Source organism: Bos grunniens, chromosome 29 (genome assembly GCF_055505025.1).
Source record: "Bos grunniens cultivar Pamir isolate PY7600 chromosome 29, Bosgru_T2T1.0, whole genome shotgun sequence".
Taxonomy (NCBI): domain Eukaryota; kingdom Metazoa; phylum Chordata; class Mammalia; order Artiodactyla; family Bovidae; genus Bos; species Bos grunniens.
Window position 1 is genome coordinate 38,474,735 of NC_141193.1, and position 14,523 is coordinate 38,489,257.

The 14,523-nt window shown below is 39.7% G+C and overlaps 1 protein-coding gene across 16 annotated transcripts in view; it reads right to left on the reverse strand.

Annotated features, from left to right (window-relative positions):
• Positions 1-14,523, reverse strand: part of LOC147342510 (uncharacterized) — a 360,032-nt gene that overhangs the window by 210,550 nt on the left and 134,959 nt on the right. The window lies entirely within an intron of this gene.

The window sequence follows — 14,523 nt, forward strand, 5'->3', positions numbered from 1 at the left end:
ATCCCAAAATCCCAGTTCTGGGTAAATATCCAGAAAAATTGAAAGCAAGATTTTTGAAGAGATATTTGTACACACATGTTCACAGCACTATTCACAATCGCCAAGAAGTAACCCAGCTGCCCATCTACAGATGAGTAAATAAACTGGAAAATAAAACACATACAATGGAATATTCAGTTCAGTTCAGTTCAGTAGCTCAGTTGTGTCCGACTCTTTGCGACCCCATGAATCACAGCATGCCAGGCCTCCCTGTCCATCACCAACTCCTGGAGTTCACTCAGACTCACGTCCATCGAGTCAGTGATGCCATCCAGCCATCTCATCCTCTGTCGTCCCCTTCTCCTCCTGCCCCCAATCCCTCCCAGCATCAGAGTCTTTTCCAATGAGTCAACTCTTCGCATGAGGTGGCCAAAGTATTGGAGTTTCAGTTTTAGCATCATTCCTTCCAAAGAAATCCCAGGACTGATCTCCTTCAGAATGGACTGGTTGGATCTCCTTGCAGTCCAAGGGACTCTCAAGAGTCTTCTCCAACACCAGAGTTCAAAAGCATCAATTCTTTGGTGCTCAGCTTTCTTCACAGTCCAACTCTCACATCCATAGATGACCACTGGAAAAACCATAGCCTTGACTAGACGAACCTTTGTTGGCAAAGTAATGTCTCTGCTTTTGAATATGCTATCTAGGTTGGTCATATCTTTCCTTCCAAGGAGTAAGCCGTCTTTTAATTTCATGGCTGCAGTCAACCATCTGTAGTGATCTTGGAGCCCAGAAAAATAAAGTCTGACACTGTTTCCACTGTTTCCCCATCTATTTCCCATGAAGTGATGGGACCAGATGCTATGATCTTCGTTTTCTGAATGTTGAGCTTTAAGTCAACTTTTTCACTGTCCTCTTTCACTCTCTTCAAGAGGCTTTTGAGTTCCTCTTTACTTGCTGCCATAAAGGTGGTATCATCTGCATATCTGAGGTTATTGATATTTCTCCCAGCAATCTTGATTCCAGCTTGTGCTTCTTCCAGCCCAGTGTTTCTCATGATGTACTCTGCATATAAGTTAAATAAGCAGGGTGACAATATACAGCCTTGACGTACTCCTTTTCCTATTTGCTGCTAAGTCGCTTCAGTCGTGTCCGACTCTGTGCGACCCTATAGACGGCGGCCCACCAGGCTCCCCCGTCCCTGGGATTCTCCTATTTACTCAGCCTTAAAAAAGAAAGGGAATCCTAGCACATGCTACAACATGAATGAACGTCAAAGACGTTATGCTAAATGACAAAACCCAGTCATAAAAAAAAAAAACCAATTGCCGAATGATTTGCTTATATGAGATATCTAGAGTAGTGAAATTCACATAAAAAGGAAAATTGGTGGTTACCAGAGCCTGGAGGAGAGAAGGAATGGAGAGCTGCTGTTTCATGTGTATAGAAGTTTAATTTTGCAAGATGAAGAAGTTCTAGAGATTTGTTGAACAATGTGAGTGTACTTAACACCACTAAAGTACACACTTAGAAAGGGGTGAAATGGTACATTTCATATTATGCGTTCTTTGCTACAATTAAAAATTCAAAACACACTCTAAGCCCCTGTCTGTAACCTCCCTCTTTAGAGACACTACTGACACTATCAAGACGGTGCTGTCTCACTCACAACAAGTTCATAAACCCAGTGCTTTATTACCCGTGGCCCTCCATAAAGTCTTGGAGGGGCTTTGACAGTGTGCTGAGCACACAGGCAGGTCACGAGTTCTCAAGTGGCAGGGGTCAAGAATATTTATCCCTCTCCCTCTTTCCCTTTTGGTACATAAGTTTGTTTCCTTTGTCTGTGAGTCAGTTACTATTTTGTGAATAAACTCATTTGTATGATTTTTTAGATTCCACAGGTAAGTGATATCATATGATTTTTGTCTTTGTCTGACTTACTTCACTTAGTATGGCAATCTCTAGGTCCATACATGTTCCCTTTAGGATGGACTGGTTGGGTCTCCTTGCAGTCCAAGAGACTCTCAAGAGTCCTCTCCAACACTACAGTTCAAAAGCATCAATTCTTCGGCGCTCAACTTTCTCCAAAGTCCAACTCTCACATCCATACATGACCACTGGAGTAAGAGTATTTTAATTTCATGGCTGCAGTCACCATCTGCAGTGATTTTGGAGCCCAAAAAAACAAAGTCTGACACTGTTTCCACTGTTTCCCCATCTATTTCCCATGAAGTGATGGGACCAGATGCCATAATCTTCGTTTTCTGAATGTTGAGCTTTAAGCCAACTTTTTCACTCTCCTCTTTCACTCTCTTCAAGAGGCTTTTGAGTTCCTCTTCACTTTCTCCCATAAAGGTGGTATCATCTGCATATCTGAGGTTATCGGTATTTCTCCCGGCAATCTTGATTCCAGCTTGTGCTTCTTCCAGCCCAGCGTTTCTCATGATGTACTCTGCATATAAGTTAAATAAGCAGGGTTACAATATACAGCCTTGATGTACTTCTTTTCCTATTTGGAACCAGTCTATTGTTCCACGTCCGGTTCTGTTGCTTCCTGACCTTCATATAGGTTCCTCAAGAGGCAGGTCAGGTGGTCTGGTATTTCCATCTCTTTCAGAATTTTCCACACTGCTGCTGCTAAGTCACTTCAGTCGTGTCTGACCTTGTGCGACCCATAGACGGCAGCCCACCAGGCTCCCCTGTCCCTGGGATTCTCTAGGCAAGAACACTGGAGTGGGTTGCCATTTCCTTCTCCAATGCAAGAAAGTGAAAAGTGAAAGTGAAGTTGCTCAGTCGTGTCCAACTCTTAGCAACCCCATGGACTGTAGCCCACCAGGCTTCTCCATCCATGGGATTTTCCAGGCAAGAGTACTGGAGTGGGGTGCCATTGCCTTCTCCAATTTTCCACACTACTATATATAAAACAGATAAACAAGGACCTACTGTATAGCACAGGAAACTATATTATCTTGTAATAGTCTCTAATGGAAAAGAATCTGAAAAATTATATATATGTGTGTGTGTGTGTGTGTGTGTGTATACATACAGATGTATCCATGTGTATAAAGCTAAATCACTTTACAGTATACCAGAAACCATTGTAAATCAACTATACTTCAATTTAAAAATAATAATAATTCCACCAGTTCAAATTCTTGTCAAGAAGATAATCCAGAAACAAGAGTGTGACTAGCCTTGAGATTTTCCTCTGCCTTCTCCCAAAAGAGGGAAGAAGAAAAAGAAAATGAACTAACGGGGAACACCATGCGAAACACTTGAATACGATCTTCCATCCTTCTTCATGGCACCTCTGCAAATGGGGGTGGTGGTACCGCTTTCCTGATGATGGAAAGGAGGCCGAGACATCCTACAATCTGTCCCATGTCACACAGCTGCTCAGAGTAAGAGCTCAGGTTGGTATGACCTGAATCCTGTGTTAATTCCAATCTCTCACCCTCCTAGGAATGTGACAGCTCTTCAGCTGTAGGTGTTTTATTATTCTCAAATTCTTCAGGAAAAAGAAAAAAGACAGTTCCAAGAGTAATGTATTTTGGAGACACTTTTCTAAATTGGAAAGCGAGGACACACAGTGACAGAAAATCTTAAATTTGCAAGCATCCCAAGTTTTGTAACCAAATATTTCACAAAAGAAAAGCTATTATAAATATTGCAGCAAGTTAAACTTTCTTTCAGGATAGTTCTGAATTCCATGCCCATGAATATCTAAAACCTGGGAACTGCGAATTGGTATCCATATGATGTGTTAACAGTCACTGTTCATTCTGTCTCCTGCTTCACTGGTGGAAAAGATTAATATATCATTCAGTTAATACCAAGTATAATTTATTTCCGAAGTGGTATGTTTCCTTTACAACATCAAATCTGGCAGCTCTATGCTGTGCTGTTCTGTCAGCTGGAATAATGCCTTTAATGAACTTGTCTCTGGAATATCAAATGTGTAATCTGCTACATGACTTGCAGCTCTACTGCTCAGACCCTCGTCATCTGGCCTCCTGGCTCCTGCAATCAAGAGAAAGAATCTGTCCCATGACTCTGACCTTCAATAAGCCAGAAAGCATTTATCAGAATATGCAAGGTTAGTTCTAGTTTACTCATGGTGCAACTCTAAGCACAATAGTGAACACAAACTGGGCAGGAATATCTCACCAGCCATGAAGTGCTCTGCCCTGCACAGAGAATATTCTTCAGACCACTGAATTCACCTCGCCTCCCTTACTCCAAGAAGTTGAGCATGGTCACACGGGGTCCTAACACTCTCTCTCCTAGGGCCCTTGATACTCTCCTTGATGCTTGGATGCTCCAAAACCAACACTTTGGCCAGCAACTAGGCTTTACCATTCTGCCATATTTCCCCAGTCCTTTAGGACAGTTTAATCCATCTCGCCATCATGCTTTTAAGAACCAATAAAGGCAAGCCAAAAATATATGCTCCACCAATATCAATAATTGCATATATTCATTCATTCATTCATTCACTCCATCTGATCCTTTTCTCACTTGAATACCACCAGACCTCAAGATTGACCTGAGGTCCCAGAGCTTGAACTTTGTGTCTGATCTCCCCCAGTGAAAGCTCACGTTGACTAAAGAACTCTGTAAATTTGGCTCAACCAATTTATATAACAAAAAAAGTTATTGAATACTTGTATGTTCCACCATTATTCTGGGTTGCAAAAAACAACAAAAAACAGGAAAAAAAGAGCTGTTTATCTCATGGAGTTTTCATTCTGTGGGGTGGAACAGATCATAAATTAAATAATTAAGTTATATAAAGTGATGGATGCTAAACAGAAAAACTAATGCAGGAAAGTGGATGGGGGAGGAGAACTCAACTCCAAAAGGTATCCTCAAAGAACACTGTAAAGCAACTATACTCCAAAGAAATCAAATATTAATAAAAAAATAAAATAAAAACATAAGGCCTCATTTGGGAAGTGATACTTTAGCAATGACCTAAATGAAATGAAGGAAAGGCTGCTAGTTGAGCTGCTTCAGGTAGGAAGCACTGTCAGATGGAAAAGTCATGGAGAGCAAGAGTTTTGAGTCACGTGTCTCTACCACTGGCTAGTTTAGACAGGGTCAGCATATTGCATCTTCTCTGAGCCTCCATGCCCTCAACTAAAAAATAGAGACAACAGCAGTTTTCTCAAAGGATTTTTGAGATTTCAATGTGATAATATACATAAAACATCTGTCTCTTCATAGTAGCTCAATCAGTGTTATAGGCAGATAATTCATAAGTGGAGAGATGGGCAGATTTACAATAGGATGTAATCCTCGAAGATACAATGAGATAGGACAGGATAAGATAGAAGAGGGGAAGATAGGACAAGACAGGATACCCAAAGATGAGCACACAGGTTTCTAGAGAGACAACAGATATCTAGGTCCACAAATTCCTGCTTTATTATTTGGCCTCTCCACAGCTGGGGCATCCAGGTATTGTACCCGTAATTAGATTTCTGATCTATTCCCTAGACCTAGCTTTAACTCTAAAAATTAGTGTGACCTTGGACAAGTCACTCAGTGTTTCAGGATTTTACTCCCCTCATCATTTAAAGTGAGCAAGGCATACTAAATAATTACTACGCCTTCACCAGATCTCTTAATATAGGTTTCAATAAGGTCCAAAATTTGTTTTTATGGGCTTTACTACTTCTAAATAAAGAAGTCATAATTATTTATTCAAAAGGATGAAAGTTTCTCCTTTTCCTAAAAACAGTGAGCTACTTAATATTTATTGAGCACCAACTATATCTATGACCTCTTTGTAGGATAACAGGAAGAGTTAAAGAAATATGCAACAGTAAAAACAATTAAAATTTTTTAAACAAATATGCATGGTCCAAGACATTTTTGTTAGGTATTTACACTGCTATATTTAAAATGGATAACCAACAAAGACCTATTGTAGAGCACATGGAACTCTGTTCAATGTTATGTGCCAGGCTGGATAGTAGAGGGGTTTGAGGGAGAGTGGATACATGTATATATATATGGCTGAGTCCCTTCACTGTTCACCTAAAACTACAACATTGCTAATTAGCTACACCCCAATACAAAATGCTCTTAGTGTTAAAAATATTAAAATTTATAAAATAAAAGAAAGTCTATATCCTCACCTCTTGCATTTGCAAATTTTAGCATTTGGAAATATCTTCTATGTCAGTTTTGCATACATGTACAAGTGTAAAGTTACCCGAATTTCAAGTTTTTTAAGTTTACACTAGGCAATAAAAATTAATTCCACTTGATTATCTAATAATCACAAAAACCTTCTGAATGACCATCTAAAATATGAGACAAACAAATATGAATATATATGCCAGCACATTTCCCTTATCTCTGTAAGATGACATACTATAAATTATAAACTTATGACCATTCATTTATTCATACTTGGAAGTAATTACAGAGAGACTTTCAAATATGTCAAAGCTATGGTTTTTCCAGTAGTCATGTATGGATGTGAGAGTTGGACCATAAAAAAAAAGCTGAGCACTGAAGAATTGATGCCTTTGAACTGAGGTGCTGGAGAAGACTCTTGAAAGTCCCTCACACAGCAAGGAGATCAAACCAGTCACTCCTGAAGGAAATCAGTCCTAAATATTCATTGGAAAGACTGATGCTCAAGCTGAAGCTCCAATACTTGGCACCTGATTTGAAGAACTGACTCATTTGAAAAGACCCTGATGCTGGGAAAGACTGAAGGCAGGAGGAGGAGGAGATGACAGAGGACGAGATGGTTGGGTGGCATTACCAACTCGATAGACATGAGTTTCAGCAAGCTTCAGGAACTGGTGATGGACAGGCAAGCCTGGCGTGCTGCAGTCCACGGGGTTGCAGAGTGTCAGACACGACTGAGCGACTGAACTGAGAGACAAGCATGTAAGTATCCACATTCAGGGAACACAAATATGTCAAGGCCCTTGCCTTGAGAAAGCACAGTTAATAGGAGAGGCGAGGAAAAAAAACTGCTAACGTACTCAGTGATAAATGCATAACCAATGTGAATATATGATACAGGTTTACCATTAAAAAAAAAAAAAGGTTGATAAATCAGCCCATGGGCAATCAAAGATTTCACAGAAGCAATACATTCAAGAAATTCTCATGAATGAGCTTGTCAGGAAGACAGTTTTTCAGCAAATGTGTATTACACTCAAAAATTTTTTAAAAATGACAGTCATTATTTCAAGGTGATGGGAATACAGGTAATTATCTTTTCTCTTGGTCCTTTTTCCAGATTGTGTCCAAATCATGTTTTATTTCAGTCATCAGAAAGTGATGCAATAATAATGCAAAATGAATTATGTTCTGTTTTGTTGGGGGCCAGAGTGAGGTACTCCGCCCGTGGCAAAGGTCGTGAGGAAGGAGGCTCAACATACGCAAAGGCGGGATCGAGCCTCAGGAGTCCCCCTGGAAATCCTTGAGCATCTACCCCCATAACCAGAGCCTGCCTACTTTACTACTTTGTGCTCTCACCTACACCTCTGACTTTACAGGGGGCTGTCCCCCACCACCTCTTTCGGAGAAGGAGTTAACCTAGAGCTCCAGTTAATAAAAACTCCTGGGCGTGACAAGAGTGTTTTAACCTACAAACTCTTCTGAAGGTTCTCTAGCCTGCCTGACAGGCTTGTCCGGCCACATGTGATTGCTCACAGCCTCCCAACCGTGAGAGGCACGAGATGCTTTAAACCTTCTAAAAACAGGTTCCTTAGAAAAGTTAGAAAACTATTAGTATAAGTATAGTGGGCTGATTAGAAATTGTATTGGTGAAGGGTTTTTCATTTGTTGAGCCAATGTTTGTTGCTAAGTCTCCACATCCCCTGCCCTTACACACATTAATGAATACATAGAAGGAATAAGTATTAACCTTTGATATTAATCACGTTAGACCTTAGGCTAAGTAAATTCTTTCCTTAACTAAAACCCACTACACCCTCACCCTATAGGAGTGTAACTTTATTTGGGTAGTGTCTGTTTTAAGAATAATCACCCCTGGAGAAATAAGTGTCCTGGTTGACTGACCGCTGTCACAAGGAGAGGGTCGTAAATTGTCAGCAGGCCCCCCTGGCCAGAAGATGATGTAACACCCCTAAGACCTCTGTATACATTTGTGTGAAGCACCTGACTTTAATAAAAGTCAGGACTGCTGTCCCCATGTGACTTTTGTATAACATCTCAGTGTATAAAGACAGACTCTGGAAAATAAAGAATTGGGATCAGTTTCTCGAAATACTGGTCTCCCCATGTCGCTCTCTCTCTCACTCTGGCTGAGTCTCCATCTGGAGCGCGGAACCCACCATGCTTACTAATTATGCCTGGGCTTCTAAGATCTGACCGGGGAGGCCTCAGTGTCTCCTCTCCTTCGGGAGAACGGAAGGACGCCTGCGGCCTACGTAAGTGGTGCAAACTTCTTGTCTTGAAGTTTTATTGGTCTCCCGCGTAAACCAAGCTACTCAGCCTCTTTTCTCCACTGAATTTTCCTACTGAGCTATCCTCATCCTATTACTCTTTATATCTTTGATAAAATATTTAAATAAATAGGTCGCCGACGCCGTCCCCGCTTCGAATACCCTGGATCAGCCGGGGCTGGACCCCGGCACTGTTTGTGTTTAAGGTCCAAATTGTTATATAGTTGAAGCTAATTTTTCTCTAATTCATCTGAAGTAATAGCTGTCTGGTGACTAAAAAGGTAGAAATGTAATCTTTAGTTTCCAGGTAGAGAAGTAATACAGTATTAGGTAGTAGGTATTACCATGTACTAGGTAGAAAGCTGTCCAGAAACTTCTGCAGGTTCCGGTAAGTGCTATCCCTTAAAGAAGGTGAGACTTACACAGATCTAAGTCCCTGCTCATTCTCCATCCTAGGTCTTGCATCTTACCCAGCCCATGTACCTCATACTTCTATCATCTCTGAGTATACTGTGCTGATCAGTGCTCTCTCCTGTGACTGCAGTTTTTAAATTGTTTCCCAAACTTCTACACATGCTTCAAAACGTACCTCCAACTTCCAAAAAGTGAAGTAGAAACAAGACATGTCTATTCACTTTCTTCCCATAAAGAGAATCAAAGAGCCTTAAGAAAGGGCAATTCGAGCAGGGCTACCTCAGCTCACTGCCTTGCATTGCAGAGCCCTTTGGACATGTTACTCCTGCAACTCTAATCCCCAGTGATCCCTCCTAATATATTGTGTGATTCAACTCTTGTCTTCCTTACTTTCTATTGAGGGTAAGTAAGCTACACTCCTCCTCTGGCCTGGCCTAAGGGATTCCTAAAATACCCACACTCCCTGTGAGAACAGTCACTGGGCAACTTAAACACAAGAATACCCATTCTGTGTAGTGATATTGATTCTATCATACTGACTAGAAGCTTTGTCTGACTAGAGAATAATTTTGTGATTTTACTTCAAGCTTTGTTATATAAGTCCTCAATAAAAATGGAAAAATCATAGTTATGATTCAACAAATACAATTTGTAAAACAAAAAGTATTTGAGACACAACCCAAATTTTATTGAATTCTTACTACATGCCAGGCATTATACCTCATGGAGTATGTGCTCTAGCGCAGGAAACAGAATAATTATTTACAAATAAAAAGGGGATTAACCATTGGATAAAGATCTGTCTCTGGCATGAAAAATGAGTACTTGGTGTCTTCTAGAGAAACTCCTCATAGTTTAATCCATAAATGTCATCCTGACAATACCAGATTTGGCTGAGCACCCCTCCTCTATGCTCGCAACATACCCTAACCCTATTAACACATTTCTTGTTATTTTGAAATTATCTATTTATATTTCTATCTTTCCTGATATTGTGAGCGTCTCATAGACAGGAGTCATATCTCATATGATTTTTAGGATTTAACACGTTAATCATCCGGCGATAGGTCGTTGTAAACAAATACACCGGCTTTCCCTGGTGGCTCAGTGGTAAAGAATCCACCTGCCAATGCAGGAGACATGGGTTCGATCCCTGATCCAGGAAGATCCCACACACAGTGGAGCAACTAAGCCAGTTGGCCACAACTTTAAGCCTCTCCTAAGAGCCCAGGAATTGCAGCTACTGAGCCCACGTGTCCTAGAGCCACTGCTCCACAAAAAGAGAAGCCACTGCAACCAGAAGCCCACACACCACAATGAGAGAGTAGCCCCCACTTGCTGAAACTAGAGAAAAGACCGTGCAGCAACAAAGACCAAGAACAGCCAAAAATAAATTATAAAAAACCAAATACAATGACTATAAACTATCAAAACCATTTACAGTAGTAGGATCATGTCCTGACCTCTATAAAATGCCCATAAACCTCTACACACATTGATTAAACATGTAGCCTCAACAGACTCTGAAGAAAATACTTCAACACACACAAAAATGTTGGCAAATATTGATCTACATTATGAGAGCTGAGTAGAGATAAAATCCATCTGGGTCAGTTCTATTTGGTCTTCCTCTTTCCTATCAACTTTCAAACTGGGATAGGCTAGCTATAAAAATCTATATGAATATGCATGAGGAAGGGGAAAAAAATGCAAGGTAAACAGATGATTCATCCTATATCAAGAAAGCCATGTTAATTTCAAAATAGGTGTATTATTTCAGTAGAATTCATAGTTTGTGTATGTTTTGAAGATAAACCGAAGACATCTGAATAATGTACTGCTTTCATGGGATCATACTGAATAACATCCTTGAAAAACAGGATGGGGAGGGTAGAAGGAGAGAAACGGGAAGGAGCCACACTATAAACCACCCTAGATAGCAGATTCAAAAGCAGGGACGTCACTTTGCCAACAAAGGTCCGTCTAGTCAAGGCTATGGTTTTTCCAGTGGTCATGTATGGATGTGAGAGTTGGACTGTGAAGAAAGCTGAGCGCCGAAGAATTGATGCTTTTGAACTGTGGTGTTGGAGAAGACTCTCGAGAGTCCCTTGGACTGCAAGGAGATCCAACCAGTCCATTCTGAAGGAGATCAGCCCTGGGATTTCTTTGGAGAGAATGATGCTAAAGCTGAAACTCCAGTACTTTGGCCACCTCATGCGAAGAGTTGACTCATTGGAAAAGACTCTGATGCTGGGAGGGACTGGGGGCAGGAGGAGAAGGGGATGACAGAGGATGAGATGGCTGGATGGCATCACCGACTCGATGTACGTGAATTTGAGTGATCTCTGGGAGTTGGTGATGGACAGGGAGGCCTGGCCTGCTGCAATTCATGGGGTCGCAAAGAGTCGGACACGACTGAGCAACTGAAGTGAACTGAACTGAGCTGAACACTATACTCTGCCATCAAAGAAAGTCTAGTGAAAAAGCTTAAGATCCTCTAGTCAAAATCCATCCCTCATTTGAGAAAGCAGGTACATCATTTTACAATACCATAAATGACAATTATTTGATGGGATAGGATGGGGAGGGAAGTGGGAGGGGGGTTCAGGATAGGGGACACATGTGCACCCATGGCTGATTCATGTCAATGTATGGCAAAAGCCACTACAATATTGTAAAGTAATCAGCCTCCAATTAAAATAAATTAATTAATTAAAAAATAAAATCAATTTAAAACCAAAATAAATAAATAAATAAAAGTATACTAGCTCCAAGTAATATGATTTAAGTTCTTCAATAACAATTTCCTTTTTTAGAACATGAAAAGAGCCTCCAAGAGATAATATGGGATAGACCAGTTCTATCAAAAGAGAAATAAGAATAAATAACAAAGTCAACTGTTTTTTTTTTTTTTTATCTTGATACATTTAAAGAGAAATAGCATTCATAATCATACAATTTGCCCTAACCTGGTACTGAACATTCAAGGTTTTTTTTTTTTTTCATATTTTCAAATATTTAAAGATCTAACCAAGAAAAAGAACAGCAAGGTTTGTAAAAAAAAAAAAAAAAAAGTCTCAAGTCTTTTCCTTTTTATCATATATACTATTCTTTTATATTTCACTCCACTTCCCACACAATATAAAAGAAAACAGAGTTTACACATCTCCAAAAAAGTAAGTGGGGGGGTGCATGAAAAGAAAAATATTATTGTTTTTGCTTTGGTAACAAAGTTAAAACATGCATGAATTGAATGTACAACAATCTTGAAAATATTTTAAAATTTTTAATATTTAAAAGAATTGAGCGCTAAAAAATAAGAGAAGGAAAACAAAATTTAAATGATCTAACATTTTTAAAAGGCATAAAAGATAATCAATGAAAATATCAGCCTAAAACAATACTGGTCATGCTCTAATAGCAAAGTTTTCTTCCCCAAAGTTTCAAAAATACCAACTGTCTCCCTGAGTGTGCATGACAAGTCATGTCTGACAAATTATGCTGCCTAACATGGCAGCCAGAATTCTTAGCAGGCAGCTGTGTTAGGGTTGTCAGTACAAACCAGTCTGCCAAGTCAAATCTAAAACCATGCCAATTAAAAGATACTGATACTTAGTCTTTAATTATACATTAAAAAGTGAAAGTCATTTGTTCACAAGAATTTTAAAATGGATTTTATTTTTTTTATTTCAAGCACCTAATACTTAGTTGACCAAGAGACCACAGCAACACTTCAAGTCTCTCTAATATAATCAAAAAAGGTCTTTATAGAGTGATTTTTGTCAAATTTGCTTTTGTCCTCTATAGTGTTTTCCCCAGCAGTACTTTCTACCTAGAGAACTCAGGAAACCCTGTCTGTCTGTTCAACCACATCCAGCTTCATCTGTGCCATTTATGCAGACTACCAATTAAATCAGCAATGGAGGATTAGTCAATTAAGACTGCCGTCCCATGGTAAAACTGTAGGATAAATTACATTTCTCACAAAAATTTTATACAGCATTTTTTATAGTCTTCACAATAGTGCAGACTGTAAAGATGAGCAAGTCTATAAGTGAGGATTCTTTACATGGGCACAGTATAGTCAAAAAAGAAGCAGGACTTAGCTATCAAAAATATACCCCAGTGGCTAATAGGTTGCCTAGATAACTCTGTCTTGAAGTCTAATTCCAGACCCCAGGTACCTACACAAATACTCCTTGTTTATTAACTTATTCCTAAAACCCTCACTGCTAAGTGAAAAGCCATTAAATAAGAGGAAAAAAAATCCCACTAATTTTAATGTGAAAATGTTAATGTTTCAACTCAACCAAAAATACTGAGACAATTTTCACATGTAGGAGATAAATTAATACAACCACTGAGCAATAAAAGCATTAAGTTGTTACCTGAAAAATTCTCTTTGTTGATCCCACCCTATTTCTGACTTGCTTCTATCATTATTCAGCTGCTGACATCTTGATTCTTCTCATGTCCTATTTGGGATGAAATTTCAGAAATACCCCTCCTTCCCTGGTTTAGCTCTGATTTCTAACTTACTGATCATTTTATCTCTCTTAACCCTTCACATTAGCAGAGCTGGTGCTGGTATGAATACTAACTTTTGAATCCCATTATTCCTTCAAAAAAACCCAAATATTACATCCTCTTTGAACATTTTACTATCAGTCCTGCATCTGACATATATATCATTCCAAATACAATGATAGGCACAACCCTTATACTCCCAGGGAATTATGTGGCTATCTCAGCACTTTTCTAACTTTATTTATGTGGCAGCCTCCATACCCTAGGTTAGGATCTCCTTGAACATAAAAGCAATGTTTTGTTCATTTTTATATCCTCAAACCTTTATACACAACTTTGTTATATTATTTATTGAGAGCTTACCATATATTCATACTCTAAAGTAGATGCTAGAAATAATACAGACAGCAAAAACATTTATGTGTTTGCTCTCATGAAGCTTATAGTCTGACAGGAAAGAAACATTAATCATATCACCTCAAAATTAATTGTAAGTTGAAACCATGAAGGAGACATACACGGAGCCATGCACCTATCATTCAAAGGCCAGACTCCATCAAGATGGCTTATTTGAGGAACTGACATGTCCACAGAGCCCAGAAAGATGAGCTAATTGGATGAACAGATGAGAAATGAGCATCACAGATGGAAAAGGCACAATGAGTGAAGAACTCGTAACAAGAGAGAGATGACTGCATATGAGGACTGAAAGAAATTCAATCAGGCTGGGGTGCTGGTACAAACTGAGGCTGGGGATGTAGGTAAGGGTCAGACATTGTAAGGATTTACAGATATGGAAGGATTTTTGTCATTTTTTTTTTTAAAGAAAATTGTGAAGTCACTGAAGTTTGGAGGCAGGAAGATAACATGATTAGATTAGAGGTGCACATATAATTGGAGAAGGCAATGGCACCCCACTCCATTACTCTTGCCTGGAGAATCCCATGGACGGAGGAGCCTGGTGGACTGTAGTCCATGGGGTCACTGAAGGTCAGACATGACTGAGCGACTTCCCTTTCACTTTTCACTTTCATGCATTGGAGAAGGAAATGGCAACCCACTCCAGTGTTCTTGCCTGGGGAATCCCAGGGACGGGGGAGCCTGGTGGGTTGCCGTCTATGGGGTCACACAGAGTCGGACACGACTGAAGTGACGCAGCAGCAGCACA